The sequence below is a fragment of the Anas acuta genome, chromosome 2 (assembly GCF_963932015.1).
Source record: "Anas acuta chromosome 2, bAnaAcu1.1, whole genome shotgun sequence".
NCBI lineage: Eukaryota > Metazoa > Chordata > Aves > Anseriformes > Anatidae > Anas > Anas acuta.
Genome location: NC_088980.1, coordinates 107,537,536 through 107,560,593, shown reverse-complemented (window position 1 = coordinate 107,560,593; position 23,058 = coordinate 107,537,536). Strand labels below are relative to the sequence as shown.

The following is a 23,058-nucleotide window of genomic DNA, read 5'->3' as shown; positions in this document are numbered from 1 at the left end:
CTAAATGTCCTGTGCTACTTCGGATCTATCATTGAGGTTTTGGGTCTCTGTTTCTTCTGTGCTGCAGAAAATGCAGCCACTTGATGTCCCCTTTTTTCACAATGAACTTTCCTGTCTTTCTGGGATATCCTGGGGTACAGGGGGCCTAGCAGTCAAATAGCTCAAACTATATATGACATTTAACTCCAGAATAGGAAGACTGATGGGAGAGGAAGGAAGCAGCAAGGTATAATAATAATACCCGACAACAGCTGAAGCCAGTGATGCTGATGAGAGGAAATTCTATTGCTACAGAAATATGCAGTGAGTTTAAACTCGAAAGGATATCCAAAGACTTCAGGCACTATTTAAACAGAAATGTTTAAATGAAAAGTGCAGTAAATAGGACATGCCTTCCCATAGTTTTCTTCTCTGGTGGACCCAACATGGCTTCAGTAAGGGCAGATCATGCCTGACAAATCTGGTGGCATCTATAACGGTGTTACAGCATTGGTGGATAGGGGAAAAGAAGCTGACATCATCTACCTGGACTTGTGCATTTGACACTGTCCCCCATGATAGCCTTGTATCTAAATTGGAGAGACATGGATCTGATGGAAGGACAACAAAGTGGTTAAGAAATTGGCTGGATGGTCTCACTGAAAGAGTTGTGATCAATGGATCAATGTCCAAGTGGAGATGAGTGGTGTTCCTCAGGGGTCACTGTTGGGACCACCACTGTTTAACATCTTTGTCAGTGACATGGACAATGGGATTGAATGTACCTTCAGCAGTTTTGCTGATGACACCAAGTTGCATGGTGTGGTCAACACACTGGAGGGAAGGGATGCCATCCATGAGGAGCTGGACAGGCTTGAGAGGTGGGCCTGTGTGAGCCTCATGAGGTTCAACAAGGCCAAGTGCAAGGTCCTGCATGTGGGCCAAGGCAATTCATTTCCCAGCACAAATACAAGTTGGGTGGAGAATGGATTGGGAGCAGCCCTGAGGAGGACCTGGAGGTGTTGGCAGATGAGAAGCTCAACATGAGCCAAACATTTCCTGGGCTGCATCAAAAGCAGCATGGCCAGCAGGGTGAGAGGGCTGATTCTCCCTCTCTACTCTGCTCTACTCTACCCCACCTGGAGTACTGCGTTCAGCTCTGGGGCCCCCAGCACAAGAAGGACATGGGCCTAGTAGAGCAAGTCAAGAGTTGGGCCATGAGGATGATCAAGGGACTGGAGCACCACTCCTACAAAGACAGGCTGAATGAGTTGGGGTTGTTCAGCCTGGGGAAGAGAAGGCTCCAGGGAGACCTTATACATGTAGTAGCCTTCTAGTACCTAAAGGGGGTCTACAGGAAAACAGGGAGGGACTCTGTCAGGGAATGTAGTGATAGGACAAGGGTTAATGGCTTTAAAGTAAAAGACGGTAATTTTAGATTAGATATAAGGAAGAAATTCTTTACTATGAAGGTGGTGAGGAACTGGAATAGGTTGCCCAGAGAAGCTGTGGATACCCCATCCCTGAAGGTGTTCAAGGCCAGGCTGGATGGGGCTATGGGCAACCTGTTCTGGTGGGAGGTGTCCCTGCCTGTGGCAGGGGGGCTAGAACCAGGTGATCTTTAAGGTCCCTTCCAACCCAAACCACTCTGTGATTCTATGATTCTGTGCCTCATGATGAAGAAGACATTGCCTCTTCCTGTAAGATCTGGTAATGGATGCATTCCCCACCACCTCATCTCAGAGATCCTCACCTTAAAATCACATAACAGTTCCAACACTGTAGGACTCTGCAAAGAGCTGCCACTGGGAGTTACAGCCTTCTGGCAACTTCTTTGGAGTCAGTACCCAGAGGCCCTTCTTACTGCCAACCACCTCTCAGTCCCTGCTCAGTTTTGGGCCCCCCTTAGCACTGCGCCTAACTGGGAGGAGAGGGGAGAGCAGGAGCATCTCCATGTGTCTGGAGAATGGGGTCCTGCAACAGGAGAGCAGCCAGGGCCGTGGTGAGAAGCATGAGGTGGTGGTGAGACGAGCCAGCCTCACACTTAAAGCATGAAAATTTAGAACAGCCTAAAAACTGCCGGTCCTTTCAGAGGTGGGAGGTGAAATATTACATTCCCTGGATGAGCCTGCAAAGGACAGAGGCCAGTTGTTGCTGTTTGGTCAGGGCAGGCTGGCAGCCTGACTGACAGCCACATATCCCTCCCTCACAAGTTCCCTCTGCCAATTTGTCAGTTTACAAACAAACACTATATTACATCCCATCACAGCCACAACTCTGACTCAATGCTCATGTTAATCATTGTCCAGTTCACATTACTGCCTGAAGTGGCGGGGGTGGCCCTGCCATCAGGGACAGAGAGGAAGCCCAGCCGCAAGCCACACTCAGGCCTTGCACGATGCGGTGGGCAGCTAAGGCTAAAACATGGCCCTGCAGCCCAAGTGAGGGGACATGCAAAGACAAGAGTCCCTCACAAACCCTGGCTCAGGGCTTTCTGCCTGACTGCTGTTAGGAACGTGCTAATTTTCAGATCTGAACCAGCAATTCCTTTCTGTAGTGGCAAAGGCAAAAGGAAGAAAAGAAGGCCCATAAAAGGGGGGATTGCACGAAGTTACACATTTCTCTTCTTGTGATCATAGGGCTGGAAGGAACAACCTGCTGCTCTCTTGCACAGCCGCCCCGTAACCACAGTCCCCCTCATGTCTGGCCAGATATTTTTGGATGAGAGCATCGTCCTTGTCTCACTCTCCACTGTGCACTAGCATTCACTGCCTGGGGGCTTGGCAGGGGCTGGCCCAGCCTCTCACCGCAGAAATCCAGATTTCCTGACAGCCTGACTCAGCCAAAGCGCTCACTACCCTTTCCTGGTTTTGCACCACGGTCTATTGGAAACTCAGCTTCTGCTACAGCTCGGTACAGGCTGGGGCTGGCTGTTACTGGAAAGCTTCACCAGATCCTCTATAAAACAGAAATGCTTGCTGTGCTTGTCTAGCAGCAGTTTCTGCTCTTCCATTGCCCTATCTCTGCTGCCTGCGAGGCAGCAGCAGCTGAGGGGATTTGAAAAAATACCTCCACATCTGCAGCTTCCATTGTCCAGCTCTCTTCCTGCCTTTGCGGGTATTGTAACCAGTGTGTGTGTGTTTGGGGAAAATAGCCATTTCCTTTCCTTTGTTCTCCAACAGAAAAACAGGCTCGCTAGAGCACACTTTCAGTTGTGGAGATGGGGAAACTCTGAGGTAACCAAGTTAAATTCCTTTCTTGCAATCAGGAGAATAAAACCACAGTGGCCTCATCTGGACATTGCAGGAACTAAATCTGTGAATAAAATAGTCCTGGACTCTTTTTTGTTCACTTTTCAGTTCTCTTTTCTTTGAGTTGCTGTGGATTTTTAGACCAGCATTTGGGAGAAAAAAAAAAAAAAAAGTTGTTATATCTTCTGAAAAGACATTTTGGGGAAATATCAAGATCCTGTTCTTGTCAAAAGAATGAAGAACTAAGTCAAATTTCATTCATATTTCATTCATCTTGTCTTTTGGCAGCCATGCTCTGGTGAACATAGCTACCAGAAAAGCCACCCTGGACAAGAAAGAAAACCATCTAAGGCAAAATTCAGTTTGCAAGTGTTGGCTACATTCTCCAAATTCTCTGAATGTCTTTTCACCTGAACAAGACCTGGTGGTCATCTAGCACCCCTCCTCACTGGCAGTCCTGACAGCATCACTTCTGCCTGCTGCTCTGTGCTCTGAGTGCAGATTGAGCTGTTTGGTCCTTTCTTAGATATCCTGGCCAGCAAAACACATCAACAGGCTGTGTCAATAAAGCCTCTCAGAAAGTAGAAATGAATTTAATAGGTGCAGGTTTGAAGGTATTGGGGGGGACACAAATTGGTGGGATTTGGGATTTGCATGGTGCAGTGTAATTGATAATTGTTTCATGGATTTAACAAAAACTTTAGTGTGAAAGGGAGAAAAAAATGTCCCAAATCTTGCTGAACAACTGTACAGCCTAACCAATATAATAAAAGAAGCTACATGACTAACAATGATAAAAAAATGGTAAATTGACAAAAATGACAAGCTATATTTTTGAAGTTCTTTGACAATGCAAATGATTAGAATTTTTATGAAGGAAGCAGGATTGTCAGCCCTGAAAAAACTGCAAGACAAGTTCACAAAGACATGGAATTTTAAAGTCTATTATCTACTGGCTTTTTTTATTTGCCTTCGGATTTGGAATCTCTAGAATATGTTTGGGAAACATTTTCAAGCTTTTCTCTGCAGCCAGTGGTGGGTTGGACAAGTACATCGTTTTTAAATGAAATAAAAGTTGACATCATCACATAATTTCTTTCCATAGGACTTGAGCTTTTAACAAAACATCCAATAGCATCAGACTTTTAATGAAACAATAGGCATCTTGACACAATGAATTTGAAATTTTGATAATCCATGCTTTCTTGCAAAAACAAATTCTGTCATTGTCTTTTGCATTGGTGAACATACAATTGATATCTATAATTTCATCAGCATATACCTATATCTTTGTAATTGATTTTGAAACAAATTTCATGTTCTCTGTGGATTCAAAATCTTATACAGTTCCTCTGGCTCAGTTTACTGAAATGTATTAATTTACTAAAAATATATTAATATAACAAGGAATAGGTTAAATCTTTAAGCACAGCCTTTTCTAAAATTATGGGAAGTTCAACCCACGCTCTTTCTGAAGAAATTTTCATTTACATTCATTATCTCAGTGTTATAATAAACACTCCGTTAAATGAGACTGCAGAAACTACATAACCCTTTCTGTGACAAGAAGGATGCTTTGTCTAAAAAAAGTTCATTTGTTTCCAGTTCAGCAGAAAGCAACAGTCATGTGGGAGAAATATTCATTACCAATACAACTGCAGCTACTGAACCGTTTTCTTTGTGCTGTCCCTTTCCTCTAAAGGAAGATTTTTATAAGTTTCATTGCCAAGCAAACTGTCAAAGATAACCTCTGGTCTTAGGAACAAGAAAGCAAATTTTGTAAGTTTTCACTATTTTGTAGTGCTTTGTTGATCTTGTAGCTATTCTGAAATAGGAAGCCAAATTTCAAAGGTAATTTGAGATTTATGAGATATTACACAAGGCAAGAACAATTCTTAAAGCAGTTTCAGATTTTCTGTTAATTTGTTTTTTATTATGGTGTTGTAAGCAGCCTTTAACACTTGTGTGTCCATGGAGCTTTCCGGGAATGCTTTATTAAAATCCCATGCGGAGATGCTGGATCATCTGACCCATGAAGAACTGGATCTAGAGGTGAATGACTCTTCACAGGGGCTCATTTAACAAGAGCTTTGGCAGACAGACAAACTCTTTCTGAAGACCTTCTGACAGAAGACAAACTCAAACTATCCATGGTATGAAATAAAAAGAGAGAAAATTTGTTTGTTTGTGTGTGTAGACTAGAAATGACAGGCACAATTCCTCCTGCTAGTCAGTTGCCAACAGCAAATCTCACATTCCATGGAATTAGAGGAAGTTTTCTTTCTTTTCTGCAAACTTACTGAAATTACTTCTGCAGTAATATTTTGAAATTGCAGAAAATGCATAAACGACTGGTTGGCCAGCTCCCACATCTGCCACAGTTTCCCCATGTGTACACAAGCCAAATAGCTAGTCTGTCTGGCTATGTCTGTACAAGCCAATTGCACAGAGGCAGCCCATGCTCCTGTGCGGTTCTGTCACCCGACAAGTGCTCTGACTTGTCCTGTGCCCACAAGTGCTGTCCCAGACAGCACCAGGAATCAATGGGTACACTTGCCATAAGTGCGTGCCCACTCCACTGCAGGGAAAGGAAAGTTCAGAACATGGACATGAGCTAGGGCCCACCACCACACTGCAGAAGGACACCAAAACCGTCCTGCCCTGAGTAACCTGTACGCAGCTTCTGTGTGTCAACCTTCCACTCTTTTTATGGCCAATGTGATAAACTTGACCCTACTTATCAGCATATTTGAAGTCACATAAACCACTCACTGTTCTATTATTCATCACTACATTTATGAACATTCACATCTACATTCATAAACACCCATGTAATAACCTATACGTGCCTGTTAGCAATATAGACAAGTGGTACTTCTTGTGGTCAGTGGCTTTCATAACTGATGAGTTAATGCCATCACACTGAAAGGAAAGTTGGAACTGATTTTTCAGACTGGATGAAGTAGCTTCTAATGTAACTATTGCCACATAACCCCTGCCACAGGTTTTTCATACAGCTCTTGATGGGCATTGTTTTACATTTTGAATACAGCACAAGAAATAAAACAGCAGCTCTTTAAAAGTAGGAGGGCCTGAATTCTCCTTGCCTATATCTAATCTGACCTAAGAAGACGTCTATCTGGATTCTGATCATGTAAATGTCCATCACATATCTACTAGTTCAGCCTTCATGCAAAGTGCATCGATACATTCCGGTTTTTGTTACTGCCTTTCTTTTGGACTGTGATTTCTCCCGGGCTTCTTTCAGTGCCTGGAGCAGATTCAGTTTGGCTGCCTTTGATGTACAACTTCCAGCTCTATGAGGCATGTGGCAACCAGGGGATACACATCACTCTGGGGAGAGGTACTCTCGCCACCTCTCCTAAAGCTGTTACTCAAGTTTGCAGGGTTTTCTTGAACATCCGTGGGTGCAAAGAGAGTCCAAAAATAAGCATGACTCTGTGGTCTGCTGGCAGAACTCCCAGTCCCTCCAACAGAGACTGTTTAAGTATTTTACATTTGACAGGTCACTGTAGTTACCTACTTTTTGGCATTTGAAAATCTATGCTCTGCTCTTGAAATAAAAGGCAGAGACAAACCTGTGGGTCCCAAAGAAACATTTCCATGGGGTTCTAAGTATAATGCCTATAATTAGAGAGAGATGGGATTTAAGCTACACCATTAATTTAACATTATCTAGTAAGAGTCTTACAGACTTTCCCTGCTCAATCTGCCGATATGCTGATTTTGATAGACTGTTTTTAAAATAAGTAATTATCTCCAGGCATTGTTAATGTCAATGTGTATGTGTTCTGGCTCCACAGGGTTCTGCATGCCACAGTAAAGGCCAGGAGTCTGAATGTTATGCATTGCAAAGTTCATTGCTGCCGTGCCAATATCCCCCCCACCTTTTTTTTTTTTTCCTCTAATCACTTAAGTGTATTTGAAAATGCTGTATCATAAAACCTTAAAGGGCAAATCCAGATGTAAGTTGTAAAGTTATTTGAGAAATAAAATCAGACACCAGAGAATCCAGTTTTTCATGACTGATTTTGTGTTTAAAATGAATGCATTCTTCTCCAGTTGAAAGCACAAGCCCTTTTTATCTTAGTCCTCATGAAATCTGGCAAATCAGTACTGTAAATCAATGTGACCCAGTGTGAAGGGGTTTTGGTAGTTCCATCTGAGTCCATTACAATAATGAATGCAAAAAAGAACTTAGGAAATAATTTAATCAAAGCCGCTGTGGAGCCTTAATCCCAGATCCATGACTCTTACACAAATTTTACTGATATAAGAAGAAACTCTGCATTTACCTTCATATGCCTGATAGATGATAAAACAGAATCTAATTAAAACTCCCTAAAACACATACCAGTGTCTCAGTTTGGGATTTATCAGAGACATTATCAAATGAAAGGGCAGGCATCCCTCTAGACATTTGAAGACTCAATACTGACAATTAATAGCTTGACTTTTAAATTTCTGAGCTCTAACTTAAGGAAACATATTGAATGCTTAGCTTCAAAGGGCTTTAATGAACAAATAAAACTTCTAAAGCAATCAGTAAAGCAATGCATCTTGGTATTATGAGTATGACAGTGATATTTGAAATCCTATGAAATAATATGGGTCACTGTATGGTCAGACAAAGACTGGTGAGATCTGAGTCAAGCTGCACTTAAGGGGAGCTAAGGGCACCATAGAGAGCACAGCCTGGAGACAGAAGATATAGCCCAGTAGGTGAAAAAAAGCACATGAAAAGCAACTTGCATAAAAAATGACCTTAAAAGTTATAAAACGGAGCAAATCAAAGGGCAAATAAGATCTTCAAGCTCAAGTACAGGCAAAAGAAAAAAGAAAAAAGAAGGAAGAAGAAAGGCCCACCCATAATGGTCATCTCTCTTATTTTACAGCCTCTAATGAGCAACTTCCCAATAAAGAGAATCAAACATGAGTCTGTTCTGTATCCGAACATCACAAAAGATTAATTGTGGTGTACAACCACAGGGTTTCAGCATTTATTGGACTGTAGGAAGATGGGATATTGTAGATAATGATTCCACCAGAGGTGGAAGAAGAGCATGTTAAACAGCCATAGAGGTGAGGGCACGGTGAGCACCGATGCTCTGATGTGTGACCAGGTCAGCTAACAACAAGGTGAGATTTTTTTTTTTTGAGATTTTTTTTTTTTTTGAGAAGGTGGAAAATAGTGTGTGGCTTGAAAGGAATGCAAATGACAACATGGAAATTTAAGAATGAAATTAAAACAAAAGGTTGGGCTGGAGGGATCTGGGGAAAGAATTGGAGTATTTTATTTTTAATTTTATTTTTCTGGACCAAAGATGATCACAAGCAGTATTTGCACAGCATTTGAAACAGAAGTGCAAGACTGTGCTTTTTTCATGAATATTTTGTACAAGCAGAGCTCCATAAACTGATGAAAGGCATTATGTGGTATAGTTGCCTGTGATATGTGGAGACTGGACCTAGTGACCTGTATTGTCTCTTCCCACGCAATGGTCTTAAATCTGACCCTCTGTCTTCAACTCCCCCACATGTGCAAAATTCAGGAGCTTCAGTTCACAGGCCACTGCATTCACATTATCTTTGGTGCTGATCTACACGTTTTCTGCCTCACTGCATTTCACTTTTAGTTTATTGAATTTGAACAAATGTAGGCAATCAAAGGAAAATGCAATTATAACAGAGTTGTACTCGGTTGTTTTCCAAGTGATAAGAAATCTTATTTGCAGCCAGGGCTGGGTGCAGACACAGCTTAGGCTGGGGGCTCAGAGCAACATACTGGCAGATGCTGGCAGAGGGTTACAGTCTGTTTCCCTCTCGCATCCACTCTGGAAGTTCTGCATTTTTCACAAGAGGATTCAGGTTTTCCAAGGTTAATGAACTTTGCAGAGCCATTTCATGAGCTCAGACTGAACGTACAATGCATTACAAATGTCTTAATTAAGTCAACTTAGCAATCCAAAAATGAGTATACATGCACGGTCTTTGTGACCTCAGTTAACTATCAGCTTGGAAACCACCAGTGCTCGATGGGTTTAGACAGGTCACATTTCAGGACAACAGATTTTAGCAGCTTTGCTTTAAAAGGCACTGGTGGAATGGGCCAGCAAGAAAAATATTTCTTAGCCTTCTGTTTTTCCTGCCCCTTCAGTGACAGTGTCATAATGCTGGAGTAATATTTGGTAATGTAAGGTGACAAAAGAAGGCAAAGTGAACATTCATCTGCAGACACCTGCTCTTGAACTTCTCTAACTGAACTTTTTCAATGTCTTGCTGTGGAACAAACTATGTGTAATACCAGCAGAGAAGAGCTAACTGTTCTTCCTTGGATAGAAACCCTAATATACAAATACCAAGCATTACCTGCTATCTGGCACAAATACTGATCTAAAAATACAACACCTTCCCCCCAAAGCCACATTTTACATCATATATGAAGCATAAGCAGACAATAGGAAGAGTGGAGCAGAATGTCTACCGAATTTATGATTAATAAGCATGTCAAGATTTATAAGAGCATCCTTATGTGGACCCAGCTAATGGCCTTAACATTGCTTCCAGAATCAAAATTGAATGATTGAGCAGACTTAGCCTCAGGAAGGCCCACGGTGATAAGGGAACCATCAGAGTAAATAGGTGTATGCATTTTTCATCCTGTCAAGTGAAAAAATCACCGATGATGATAAGTCAAGGATATGCCCTCTCATCTGAGTTGTACGAATGTTTGTGCTGAACAAGGCCACTTCCAAAATAAGAGGGAAGAGGTGAATGTGAGCAACAGAAAGCTGCATCATTATCCCATAAATTACATCATCCCAGGAGCAACAGTAATTCTGAATCAGCACTTATACAGGGAAAAGTTTTCGTTTGCATTTCAAAACTGTTGTACATGGTGAACACTGTAAGAAGCACGGGAAGAGAGAAACACAAAGGTAGAAGCTGCAAAAAAAAGGGGGGGGGGGGGGAATTGGGTAGAGGCTCACACAGACTTACATAGAGTTTCTAGGAGGATTTCACTAGCCAGTGCTATAGGGACTGAGCCAGGCTATAGCTGCTGAGGATTAAGAATCTATCAGATGGAGGACAGCCTAAGGACCTGCCAATCTGAAGGTTTGCTGGCCTTTCTCCAGGGCATCTGTTGCAATCTTGCTGCTGAAGAAGGCACTTGAAAGGGCTATGTGCCAGCCAGGTCTCATACAGAAAGACTCAGGTGCAATTATTTTTTTTCTTATTAGCAAAATGATGTGTACAAGTATGGACATGTATAAGCTGGAAAACACTGGATGTGGTGTTGTTGTCTTTTAATATTGATAATCACTGATGTTTTCCTGGATCAGTCATCTGGGAAGGACAATAATCTGCTTGTTAGACATGTTATTTCTGTCAGCCCAAACTCTCCCCCAATAAATCTCATAAATGAATTTAAGCTATTACTATAATGCTTACATGCTTTATTAGTTTTCAAATAAATGCTTTGAATAATAATAATAATAAAAATGCTGGAAAGGTAGAAGTCATAAATTAAGAGGAAGTCTCCATTAGGAATAGCATACGACCATAACATGTCCTTGCAGAAGTGGTTATCTGGATAACTTATTGAACGATTCAGACAGTCATTGAAAAGCATTGGAAGATGGACTGTCATTTGAATCGTCTACATGCAGCATATAACATCTGCTGCAAAAATGGAAACTAATTTTGTAGGGGATTTTGTTGCTATGTAATAAGCAGAGCTCTGCACCACTGATTTGTGAGAGTGTCAGCCAAGATAGTCTAACAGCCTCTTTCTGTTTCACACCCAGGCAAACATTTTTTTTCCCACTTTGCTCTTATTAGGGAAGCCTCACAGATTCTCTCTGTTTTTAACACAGGGCAGAGCCTGCAGCATCAGACAGTGGCTACAAAGAGCATGTAGTCTCTTCCTAACTAGCTTTTGAAAGGTGGCTGTGCTGTCCAATGCAAATAAACCTATGCAATACACCTATGCTTCTTCCATAACCATAGGCACACCTTGTAGGAAGTTTTAATCTTTAATATTACAGCTTAAATAAAATAAAATAAAATAAAATAAAATAAAATAAAATAAAATAAAATAAAATAAAATAAAATAAAATAAAATAAAATAAAATAAAATAAAATAAAATAGTCAAGACACCACAGAAACAAACCCCAGCCCATTCCTCTTGTGCCCTGTGGCAAGTGCTTCTCCAGTGTGTGTTGCCACAATTTCCGTCACACAGCTCAACAGAGATGTAAGTGTTGGCGGCACCGTGTTTGTGAAGGCAGAGTTCAAGTTCATGCTCTGGGATGGCTTGAAGGCAAGCATGTCCCCTGATGAAGCCTGGCCTCCTCAGGCATTGAGGCAATCTAGGGGCTTCCAACACAAATGCTCACAGGTGAGCTTTGTCTCAGACATAAGGAAAACAAGCAATACAGTAAATAAATAAATATATTTTTAAAAATATTTTTTTTTCCTAAGCATCCATGTAACATCTGGTGATATCTCATTGTAGCTGGCCGCTACAGAAGTCAGCTACACTGTACATTTCCAGCAGGATTATTAAAATGATCATTCTGTTCTAGATTTTTTTTTTTGTATAATCCATTGCATTTAGATAATCCAAGAGCACCTGGGACTGTGGGAAGGTATTCTGTATTCTGTGGCATTAAACAAACAAAAATATTTTCTAAACAGGCCAAACTCAGAATTGATGTCAGCCAGCATTGTTTATTTTGAAAGTTGCACCTGTTAATTCTCAGTTAAAATGTAGCCCCCTGGCTTTACATCTTAAACGTCCCTATGTATCTCAGAAATGGGGGAACTTCTGGACAGACCATTACCGTCACATCATTACATCCCTTCTGATGATAGAAAACTATGCCTGAATAGCTAATTCCCCTTTTATTTAAGCACTATGCTGACTTTTCAGTGGGAAGTAGCTGTACAGCATCTATTTCATTCGTTCTGTTTTTGTGGCAGTAAAGACAGAAATGTGTGCACACATTTCTGCTGAAGTTATTGCACTCACTGCTGATGTTATTGAACACATATGATCTAATTTATTAATGAAAAACCCATTATTTCCTGACAAAAGGTGGGAAGAGGAGTCTCAGGATAAATATTTAAGCTATTAATTCAAAGACTTTTAAGGAACATGCAGATGATGCTGGAGTGTAGGAGCCAGGCTTTGTGTAAGGCTTGCTACTGTGGATGTTTGTGAAATTTCTCTGCTCTAAACCACTGAGCATCCTAACAGACAATAAGGGGGGTGTTGAAATACATCATCAATTATATAAGAACATGTACCTAAATATACAGACACATATGTACCATTCAGTACATGTGATTTTATTTACTGTCTTAAATGATTATATGTTTAAAATACTCCAGTGATGTGCATTTTCTGCAAATACTGAAATTCTGCTTGCATCCAGGTTAGAAAAAATGAGATTTCAATCCAATTACAATACTGCAATGTGTTGTCAGAATATGTTTCATTCAGAAACATATTGAAACTGGGATCTTCAACACTGCTTGGCAGCTTTGGGCATTGCCCGCCTGGTTCTGACCGTACTCCTTGTTCTTCCAGCCAGACTGGGGCTGCCTCAGCAGCAGAGCTGCACACATATTTTATTTCTCTTTTTAATGTATTTTTTGAAAATTAAAAAAAAAAAAAAAAAAAAGCCATGGCATGTGGTCACTTCACTGTTTGCAAAGCAAGTGATGCCATTTGGAAATATACTCAGAAATAAAATGCTCAGCTCTCTGCGAATGAAAGATGTTGAGCAGGTGGGTGCACTCTGGCCAGAGGGCATTCAGCTCCACAGGTGATCTCTGGACTGCATTTAAATCATTTTCCTGTTACATCTGCCTCTTCCTTCTCTGCCTCTGGAGGTGAGGAAGGCACAGGTTGGGCAGAAAGAGAGCAGGCAGCATGGATGGCACTGCTTGTGGCATGGGCATGGTTGGAAACCTAGTAGGTGGAAGCATGGCTATTGGGGGACTTGATGTGACCTGGAGCCTTTATTTCAGAGGTGTTACTTTTCTTGTAGCTGTACAACTGGCTTGTGTGCCCTGCATCCATGACACACTGGTGGATATTGCTTAGGTTTCAAATGGGGTGCATTTATGAGAGGGGAGTTTATTTGCTGCATGACTCCCACCACCCTGTACACTAACCTTCGTCAAGTCACTGGCTATTTTCTGCTTCTGCTCTGTGAATTTTCATCCAAAAAGTGGAAATTTGGGGAGTTCTTCATTCGCAGAACAGGTTGAATCATGATAGCAGAAATATAAGTGCTCTAAAACCATTTATTCATAGTGCCTCAGTCCTGATCACTTTTAGAGATAAAAGGATAATTCAATCATCATTTAGTTTCTCTTCCTCTGAGACTCCCAGCCAGGGATGATTTATTGAAAATTGTCATGATAGCTGTTATGTTTCAGACATTCTTGGAAAGGCTCTTTCAGAAGGCGTAGCCAATTCACATGGGCAAGAAAATGAACTTTATTTTAAAGACAGGTGTTTTAAAATATGTATTAGAGGAAAAAAAAAAAAAATACATTTGGATTTAAATTGAACAGCTGTTAGCTTCCGTCCTTTTTTTTTTATTTCTTTCTTTTTAGTAATGATTGACTATCAATTATTTATTTCTAGCAAAAAATTTGCTCTCAAGCAAAATTCTTCTGATTTCATTGCCCTTACTGCAATCACTGCTGCAAATCTGTCATGCATTAATTCCAAATTCCAGGCTCAGTGATTCTTTTTTTTTTTTTTTCTTTTTTCTTTCTCCTAGGGTAAAGTTCAAACTGACCTTAATGAGAATTTTGCTTCAGGAAGGGATGTGGAATTTATTTTTTTGCCAATATTACGCAAAAGTTATAACAGTAAAACCTGTTACTTTGACAAAGCAATTAAACCCATGAACTTAGAAGGCATCCGGCTTGTTAAATGCTAATAAGTGAGTTCAGCATGGGTACCGGAATGAACCAAGTATCACAGAATCACAGAATTGAAGAGGTTGGAAGGGTATCAGAAATTTTCAGGGAATAAGAGGTGCTATAAAAGTTGTTCTTTGTTTTTCAAAGAGGTGAAGCAAACGTGGCATCTAAGAGAAGGAAAAGAAAAATGTTATTTTCTTGAACGTGAAGAAATGCTACGAACAAGGAGTATTTATTGCACTCACATTGATTTTCAATCAGCTTGCTTATTAGCTGCTGTGCCTCCTGTACCCCTCTTCTACCCAGAGCTCTGCAGCCTTCTCTGGATGCTGTTTCAGATGAACAGCACGTGAAACAAGCCTGCAGCTGTGGCTCTTCAGGCATTGTATGCACAACGAGGACATTCATGCAGCCGGTAAGTTACATTAGGGAGGTGAAAAATAAACTCATAAAGCTCGAGCTTTATGAAATAAGCTAACGCTTAACTGTTCAGGAGCAGAAAAACTCCCCTACAGACAGCCGGTCTCATCATTTTTTCCATGAGAGTGACTGTTTTGTCTGCCTGAAGCATCCTGAGTTGGCCAGCCTCCTGCCAGGCACAGCCAGCGGGATGCTTCTCCGTGCAGCAGCCAGCAGCGGGGGATGAGCACAACCGATCCTGATTTTTCAGACTTGCATGGTGACATATGTGAAAAATACAAAAAGGCCACAGCAAAAAGCAGCCGGTGGGCTCTGCTTTGCAAATACAGGTTGAGCTGGTTCCATTAGCGCAGCTGAAGAGGGTGCTGGGAGGAAAGGAGTTAAAGGTTTCAACTTGCAGGTTTGCACTGCCATCCAGTGGGTGTTTTCAATCACTGCAAAACGAAATTTGGAAACGGCACGCTGAAGCAGGAAGATTTCAGGTTCGCCAGAGGTAGGTAGTTAAGATTTACAGATTTGAATTAGACAGAACATAGGTCCACAAATACTTAATTGTAGTTCTTTATTTCTGTGTGATTTTTTATCTTTATTTATTTATTTATTTATTTATTAGCAATTAAGACCTTTTCATTACAAGTTTTAACTCTACTATTCTTTAAGTATCTATAAAACAAAAATGTATTACTTCTATTAGTACTGAGCAAGTAATTAAAAATGAAATTAAAAAATACTGTAATATAACAAAATACACCAAAACACAGCATCATCACAAATACCATAGAAATACTTGAAAACTGAAGTAGTGCTACTATTTTTCATCAGGAAACAACCTACATGCTAATGCTCTGGTTTGGATTTGAAGGGCTTTTGTTTTATTTTATATAGTCTTGTGCTTGTGGTTTCACTGTTGTGCCAATTAATTGAGCCATACCTATTGTTAGTGTCATCATCTTGTAGAGTTTATAGAATGCTTTGGAAATTATGTAATATAAAATATTCACCAAAAATCACTGCATAAACTCCATGCTGAATTGTTTATTTTGTAACTGGCTTATTTTCAATTTTCAATGGAGCAACTTCCAGTATTCTTTAGTTCCTGACATTTTACCAAAAATCCTATTGCAATAATAGTTATTTTTCCTGTCCTCTGTTAGCATTTATAAAAGAGTCTTCCAAGCAAAAGTAAAATATTTGCCTGGTTACATTGTGCGTGTGATACAAGCCAGGGCTTTTTTTTTTTTTTTTTTTTTCCCTGACTTTTACAAATTAGAAAAAATGGAAAAGAGAAAAAGCAATGGTTTCATTGGCACCTTCAGATGAGCTACAAATATTATCGTCAGGCTGGTTGGTGATGCCTCTCCCCAGAAAGATACAGGCTCCTGGGAGCACCTGTGGTGGGGTCACCTCAGGCTGCAGGGTGATGGAAGGAGAAGGGACTTTGTGTAGATGGGGAAGAATTTTAATTGCCACTTGCAGGATAGCACCTCTGTCTGCTCCCTGGAGACAACCAGAAACGTGCAGGAAGGAATTCAGGGATGGTAAATGCAGTGCTGAAATGTCTCTGCAGATAAGGACTGACTACAACTTGATAATGTTTTCATTTGTTCAAACGAAGGCATTTCTTGATTGAAGTCAAAGACGAGCTAGAGAGCTCACCTCCTAAGCTCTCCCCTCATCAAACTGATTGGCTTTGTGTCTCTTTCTTCAAAACAAACCTCTAATTAGCAACTGTGTTTACATAGAAACAGTACCTTAGTAAATACAGCCTGACAATCCATCCATCATGTGGATAATATTTATGTAGACACAGTTGTCTCTTCCTGCTAAGCAATTCAGATTCTAAACATTTCCAGTATCTCATGATTTTTTAATTATCATTCTTTTTCAAGTGGAGCTGATACCTTGCTAGATATTAAAAAGTGTTAAACTGCTTCTTCACTGATGAGAGTTTATTTTATACCGCATGAAAGAGACTGAAAATGCTAGCAGGACTCAGTGGCATTTAACACTGAGTTTGCACTACATTATTTAAAAAAAGAATCAGAAATTAAAATTAAAAAAATTAAAGTTCTAGTCGGTGCAATTTAACTTGTCAGTAATTAAGATATCCCCACAAACTTTGTCCTTTTGCCTGCTACTCTTTAGTTCTTTATGAGTTAAAGGGGTTTCTCTGTTCTCCGATTTTCCAGCTCAGGCAAAGAACTTAAAACACAACACAAACAGTGATTTCATCACTTCCTGTATTTAATTCAATGTATATGTATTTAATTCAAAATCAGGCACTTCAAAGAGTGCAGAGTTAAGTTTAAAGATAAAGTGTAAGCCTTAGCTCTGCTTCCATTCTGTATGTTAATGCCAATGTTTGGGTACAGAGGGTATCTCTAAGTACCATTAGAAAGGTGAAGCACAGAGATTTTCAGACCGCATCATCAATTTTTTCTCCACTTACAAAAATTTGGTTGAAATACAGATAAAGGTACCCATCAGGCAGTAGGAAGACAAGTTCACCTGCTGCATAGAGAGGAAGAGCTAGTGCTGGCTTTGAAATGATGCTCCTTGAAACTTCACAGTAGGACACTCCTATTGTACCTTATATTATTAGGAAGCCAACATAGTTTTCCGAATTACTATTTTTTCAGTGGTCTGACTCTTAAGCAGGTATAATTTCTTGAAAATTGGAAGTGATAAATTATTCAGTTTGATAATAATGACTTTCCAGATAGGTGTAAAGCACTTTCTTGCAATAGCAGGGATGGCACTTAAGATTAAATAATAGCATTATGTGCGTATTTCCTCCCACATTAATGAAGTTACATTGCCTCTTCATGTTGATTCTATGGCAAATTTCTGTAACAGAAGCTTAAAGCTGACATTAAATTCATGTTTAGGTGTATAAATACATGACTGCACTTTAAAAGCTATGAAAGACAACCACAGATATTTATTGTTCTAAAATTTGGAAAAAGAGGTCACATATTTAAACTCTTGTCTTTCATTTTCTGCTTTCTAGAAGTTGGGTTTCTTGCATGATCTCCAGATACTCTACAGAAAAGGTGATGTAAATCTTGCTAATCTCACATCAAGATGATTTTTTTAACACAGATTTTGCATAGACAGGTATATGTCTCTGGGCAGCAAAATCTTGGCACTTGCTGTTAAAAGCTCAAGCACCGGAACAATACTGACATCCTACAGATCTTTTCCCAGCTGCATACCTAACTACACTTGAGAAGAAATCCAAACTCAACAAAGAAATGATCAGACTGTGTGATTAACTGATTAACTCCTATTTAATATATTTTGCAAAACAGTATGGAAGCAAAAAAAAAAAATCAGAAACTTTAATCTTCTTTCATAAGTCAGTTGTGGTTGAGCTAAATAATTTATAAATTCTCTATTCACTCAGAACTATCTTAGACGTTAGGGGCACAAATTAAAAGCCATTCATCTTGCACATCTCTAAGAAGGCCACGCTATATTCTTTCCCCTTCCTAACACAAATTTGGAAGTGGTGGGTTTGTATCTTTCAAGTCCCACAAGCTCTTCCTACAGATCCAGGATCAGGTTGGAGATGATCAGTATGAGTTAAAATTTTTTCTGCTTTTAAGCTGAGTCCTTCATTATAGATGCCTGTCATGAACTTACCTGGGGCCATTCCTTTGCCTACATGGGTTACTGGAGCCTTCAAGCTCTTGCAAACAGTTTAATCAAAATGCAAGGAGGGGTTCCATGCCCAGACTGGAAAGAGCATTATTGCTGTTGCCGATCACCAGCGGTGATGGTATTGCCTTCTGTATAATCTGTAAGTCCCATTTTTCCAAAAGAACAAAAATGTATCTGATTTTACTGTGATTTTCAGGGAGAATATATTTACCATAATACAATATAGCATCCAATCATTCCCCTTGGACGGTAATCACAACTTCCAGCCTGTAAGCTATTCACAGAAGACATGCTGAGTCTGCCTTTGACATCTTTCACAGCCAATGCTTCCGTCCCTTCTGGTGGGAAAAGAACAGAAATCAATCAACAGGAAAACATCAGCAGGTATTTTGCATCGCAGAACCAGTGCAGGTCTATTAACCCATTTCCAAATCATACCACCCGAGACAGGCACGGTTCCCTGGTACTAAGTATCTCTTGCTACCTGCAACTCCTCCTTTGGTCGTCATGAAGGGACAGGAGTTAACCAAAGTGTCCTCACAGTCAGGTAGGTGTCTTGGTGTGATCCAGGCATGTGATATATTTACCATAACATAATTGAGATAGTTTTCTCCTTCAGTTCAAAACAGGGAGTCTGGGGCAACTATATGGCTTGCATAAGGTCTACCTAGTGCTGCATGAAAGGACGAGTGAAGAGAATGAAGAGAAATAAGAATTGCTTGCTATCAATAATCTTTGTCTTATTTGCATCCTATTATAAAATCACTTTTATTATGTTATTTGGTATTGTGCCTATCTTACTGAGATCAGGAAGAATCCAGCCCCTCCCTGGTGCAGAGCAGCCAGTTATGACACTTCTGTCTTGTGCTGGCTCCTGCCCACATCTCCTCCTCGGCAGAGCTTTTGGCCTCTTTGCTGGAGCTCCTGGTGCCTTCTTCACTGCAGAAAACACCAGGTGCTTTCTCCCCAGATGTCTATAGCACCTGGGCAAAAATCACAGCTGGTAATAGGAGGGGGGCACAGGGTGTCCACAGCCCCTTGAGAGCCTGGAGGGCAGGGTACCACTAAGCCTACGTGTGGTCAGGGTGAGGCAGAGGCATGTACCTGGTATATGAGGTAGCCCAGGAATTAAAAATCCTCTGTGTTATATGAGTGTTCTGGGAGCAGAATAGGAATTTACACCAAATTTCCCATTTTCTTTCCTCCATTCCCCCCTCTTGGCATCCAGACCATCCTAGAGTGCTTGCTTCTCTTTAAAGCTAGCCCTCCTCTCTGGCAGGCACTTAAGTCCAGGCAGCCCCTGGGGTCAACAAAGCCCACAGCATGAAGTAGGCAAGCCTTTGGGTGACTGCATCTGCAGGGCAGCCCACGCTGTGCCTTTTCTGGCCAGGCTGGAGGCGCTCAATCCACTCGCACCTTGTCCTCTTGCCTGTGACAGCTCCGTGCAGTCTGCTGGAGCAGCTGTTTCCCAGCTTCCTCCAAAACAGCAGATTTTCTTTAATCCTCCTGGAAGCCTTTGTCATCTCGGAGCCAAATTATCATAACACAGATTTCAAGTTACGGCTTGAAATCATTTTCAGGAATAGGAAGGGCAAAATATTTTGCAGAGAGCCAGGCTACCAGCAGAGGAACATCGGCAGGGAATGGGGATCTGCCCCAGCCCACACCTTGTTCCTTGAATCATACTTCCCACGTGTCAAGCTGTAAAGGTGGCTTTCTCTGATGAGAGGAAGTTGTGGGCAGGGTGTGCTGTGAAGGGCCTTTTGCTTTGAATTTACCCCTCTCTTTGGTCTGTCACAGCTCAGATTTATTAACCTCCGGACGGACTTTTCTGAGGGAGAAAAACACTTGAAGAGTTCTGGGGAAAATAACAAGTTATCTAAACCGGCTTTTAGTAGCGAGTGAATGTTTATTAGAGGCAGACAGGCAGTTTACTGAACTTTTTTTTCCTCTGATGATAAGTGATAATTATTTCCAGAGTACTTTTTCAGAACACTTGGGTGGTGCTTCTGAGCTAAGGAGACAAAGACAGAATGGATAACAAGTGTCTGCAAAAAAAGCCCAACCAAAAAAAAAAAAAAAGCAGCTAAAAATTAGAAAGACCCTTTGTAGTACAGTACAGCTATTAATAAGAAGCTTACTTAGCTGTCAGATGTAGTTCTGGGTGGGATTATGGACTGGTTTGATTAGCATACCTCCTTTGAGAAGCTATTCCAAATTCCCCACCGCACTTCCAGCAAATACTGCATCAAAGGTGTCTGTAGCGTAGAAATGCATTGATTTGCAGTGGAGAAAAAAGGATCACTAGAAGTGGGGTAGGTAGCAAGGTGGGATGCTGGGATGTGCAAGTTATTATATGCTATGGATGAGGAGAAGCACGGCACTGCTGACAGCTGTGAGTGCCCCCACTGCCCTCGGGGTCAGGAGGTGACTTCGTGCTCCTGAGGGGGCTGGAGGGAACCTGCCACCAACACAATAGTTCTGCCTTAAGCACAGCAGCCCAGACAAAAGCTGAAAAAACATATTTGGTGTTCATTGGGCATTTACTTAGGTGCAGGATAGCAGAGAGGTTCCATTCAGACTTTGTGTATTTGGTCTTTCTCCAGTTTAATTCTCCCAAACCTCTGTTTTTGCCGAAGGCAATGTTTTTATCAATAGGCTGTTACCCACAGATGGCTAGTTTAACGTATTCACTTTGTGCTACATAATCCCAAATATTAGTATTTTCCATTTCTTTGCAACTGAAACACTTAGTCCTTAAGGCAATTCTAATTCATGAAAGTTGTGGTGAGAGAAAATAAAATTTTAAGAAGTTCCCTGTAATCACACCTCTTAGTATTTTCTGGGTATTTACAGGTAACTTTTTTTTTTCTTTCTTTCTTTGCATAGCAAGCTTGTTTTGTTTATTTTGGAGCTAATTTTAATTAGTAAAACAAATAACTGTGAGGTATTCAGAATTCATCCTTCCTAAAGTTTGTGTTATCTCTGCCCTTATTTCATGGAAAGTTTTAGCAGTAGCAAGTTAATCATTTTGTAATATAAAAGTCTCATCTGCCATTTTATTTTGTAGTGTTACTATTTACATTAAGCATATATAGCATAATAGTGCTCATAGTTTCAGTTGATGGATATGGGCTATGAGGACTGTATAAATGTGCATGAAAGAGTACAGTGGTCTGAAATGTTTTCATTCTTGTACACTTCTTCACACCGTCAGGATCTTACCTGTACTATGACATTCCATTTTCTCATTGGATTGGTCTGGTAAAGACTAAGAAATTTCTAATCTTCCACAAATGGTACCTGATGCGCTCAGTGTAAACCTGCATTATAGTTACACTCGCTTAAGAAGCTGAGATTCTCATCTTAAGGTATAATCATTCAAAGCTCATTAGAAACTGAGGTCAGGAAAGAATTATATTAGCAGTGGTATGTCTTGAAGCAGGGATCAGTCTGATTGTCTGGTAGTTTGTACCAACAGCAGTGAACTGTGGCAGCAGGAGTGAGAGGAAACACAATAATCCTCCTAGACGAGGTATGTCCTCACATGAAGTTGGAGGAGAGTTGGCTTTTGCAGGGAATGGACACAACAACAGAGATGTGGTCCTGCAGACAAATGCAACGTATACTTTTCAGTTAAAACTTGTATACAGATGTTTAGTTAAGGTATAATAATTGAGGCTGATGACATAGTCCAGGGCTGGTTCTCGATACACATACTCTAGCCCTAGTAGAATATTTTGACGAGGATTTATGCATGTAATAAAGAACTGGCACTTGCTCATTGCATGGATGTAAAGAAAGTACTCCTCAACCTGTTGGAATTTGATGAAATGGTTAAACTAATTACAAAGCTGCAAACTGGTGGGATTTTACGTTGCACAGATGCTCGTCTTTCCCATTCCTTTGTACTTGGCTTCCAACTGGTACTTGTGATCCTGCACAGAGGATTCCTTAACCTGACCTCTGTGATTTTAGAACAAACGACACTTGGGCTCTTGAAATTTGTTGACTTTTCTCTCCACAGATGTTTTGCTTTCCTCCTTCTTGCCTGTCCTGAAATTTAAGAAGTTCCTGGTGTGAGCAAAGGACAGATCTTTTGGAAGGGACAGATGTGGAGTGTTATTTATTTGTAGGCTTGAATGTCTTTGATACCATTTTGTGGCAGAACATTTTCATTTTTATCTCCTTGACCTGCGGATTCTTCCTTTTTGTGCGTGTTTGGAGAATAAATAATGTTATGCATTCTCAAGTACAACTGATAACTCTTCAGCTACAGGATAAAAAATAGCTTTATTATTTTACAAAATATACAAATTACTGTTCTTTTCCTGAATTTCTTTACCCTGATCAATAAAAACCACCAGACAACCAAGCTGCAGCCTGAAAGCTATAAGCAGTTCCCCACGACTTGAAGAATGCACTTGCAGCCTAACTTTGCTCATGCAACTCACAGATGGCAGTGCATTTCGGAATGTGTTTTCTGAAGCTGAGCAAACTTAGGTCTTCCTAGAAAGTAACCGGGATGTGTTCTCAGGTATGAGACAGTGTGTCTTGACTGAAATTCCCCTGCTCCAACCACACTGCTCTTTGTTTCGGAAAGTGTGGTACCTTGCTGCAACTCGCTTGGGATAGTTGTTAAGGAGTAGCTGTGCGTATGAGCTGTGTGACTGACGACCCTTAAAACAGGGAAGCCAAACGTGAATGAAATCTGAGTGAAACATGTAGAAACGATCCTGAGGAATCCCCACAGCCGGTTTTCTGGTCCAGGTCGGA

At 40.7% G+C, this 23,058-nt stretch overlaps 1 long non-coding RNA gene across 1 annotated transcript; it reads left to right on the top strand.

Moving 5' to 3' along the window:
- The first annotated feature begins 14,466 nt into the window (after window positions 1–14,466).
- LOC137851793 (uncharacterized) lies at window positions 14,467–23,034 on the top strand. The gene is made up of 4 exons (XR_011093479.1): window positions 14,467–15,112; window positions 17,630–17,672; window positions 18,603–18,829; window positions 22,310–23,034. It is a non-coding gene; the product is annotated as an uncharacterized lncRNA (long non-coding RNA).
- Window positions 23,035–23,058: the final 24 nt, after the last annotated feature.